Genomic DNA, 1,852 nt, shown 5'->3' on the forward strand with positions numbered 1-1,852 from the left:
TCGTTAAAGTAATAAGTAGGAAAAGTACTTAGAACAAAGCGTGAAGAACCTATCTTCCTTGGCCGCATCGGCCTCCTTATATAGTGTTCTTCCCACCTTTAGTCATGTGACCTAAAGTGGTCACATGTGCGAAACTAAATCATAACAAACTAGTCATATGACCAAAGTGATCACATGCTCAAAACCCATGACCTCATAGCGAGGTCATGTGCGAAACTCATAAACCAATCATAACGCAATAAACAAATCATATGACTCGACTGAGTCATATGCACGAAACCCATGACATCATATGCTCAAGGCTTACCCGTAAGGCACACTCGTAAGGCATACTCTTCAGGCGCATGTCCCATGACTCATACTTGAGCCATGTGCGAAAGCATCACAAATCCCACACATAACTAATCATATAACCCGAATAGGTCATATGCGTGAAACAATAACATACCTGTGACTCATAACCATGTGTCACGTGAAAACCCTTTCCTCGCTAAGCCACGTTCGTGACACAGAGAAAGATTTAGGTGTTCCAACTGAGGGTCATGCACAATAAGTAGTGAATGCTGATTTGTAGATAGAATGTAGTGTTGGTATTCTCGCTTAAACCAATCCTAGCGTAGAGTAAATTTAGAGAGTAAAGTGATGATACCTATACTTTTAAGATCATTAATAGGAATCATGAGAGTTGTAACTGGTATGAGTACTCGGTTATTGGTTTTGTTTTATGTTTTGTTTTAAGTATCGCTTTGATACTTGGTTTGTTTTAAGTATCAAATGATACTTGGTTTTGTTTTATGTTTTGTTTTAAGTATTGCTTTAATACTTAATTAGTTTTACCAAGGTGTATCGATTGATACCTTTAATTAGTTTCATTCATGCTAGACATGAACAGATTTTTGTATTTAAAGACTGCCTGTTTCTACAATAGAAAAGGCAGACTTTTACAGACAGTATTTCAATATACTTGGTTGAACAGTTACTTCTTTGTTCCCCAGTACACCCTCGAAGCCTCCTTTAGTTCTCAACTCTCCCCTCCTCTCAGGAAGAGCAGGCCACCTGCCAACTATTGTATCTATTACCGATAATGTGATTAGCACCTTACAAACATATTACAACCAATGCCAAAGATGTTACATCTTTGAAGCCTAGTAACTCTCTGAGTAGTTGACCGGTCTACGCCGTTCCACTTTTCAGACCTAGCCGAAGGTTCCCTCTCATGTATCCTGTGAACAGGACTTGGTCAGACAGACAGTGGAAGCATATTTAATATTATTCTGTCACCTTCAATTCTGTAGTATTATAGTCACAGGACGCAACTGAGATTGATATGTATAATAACGTGTAGGCCTGTAAAGGGGCTGGAGATGGGTGTTGGAGACCAGAGATTCCGATTCTGTGTGAGGTTACCCTACCTACCGTGATTCCTAGGTATTGGATCCTGGTATTCCTAACAATAGTATAGTTCCTAGTTAGTAATATTGTAATCACTGAAGAGGGTTTGGTAATTTTCAGGGACTCAAGGTGTTCGCACCTTTGGAGAATACCTGAAATTACAAGTTATAATCAGAGAGGTACATAGTTGTATAATAAATACATGTAGTCTGCAAATACTCAGATGTCAGATATAAATATCGAAGTGCCTACTAAGCTTTGAGACATCATCAAGCAATGGAGAAGAAATCTTAACAATATAATATTGTTTTCACAATTCTATCTTACTTTACCTACTTTACTTCGCTCTTAGTAGTCATAAACGAAACAAGTATAATCCAAGCCTTCCTAGACAATCTCTGTCTACAGAAACGAATCTTAGTTGGCCTAGACAACTCTGAAGTCTATTAGGTGGTCTTCG

The sequence above is a fragment of the Tuber melanosporum genome, assembly GCF_000151645.1.
Source record: "Tuber melanosporum whole genome shotgun sequence assembly, scaffold_36, strain Mel28".
Lineage (NCBI taxonomy): Eukaryota > Fungi > Ascomycota > Pezizomycetes > Pezizales > Tuberaceae > Tuber > Tuber melanosporum.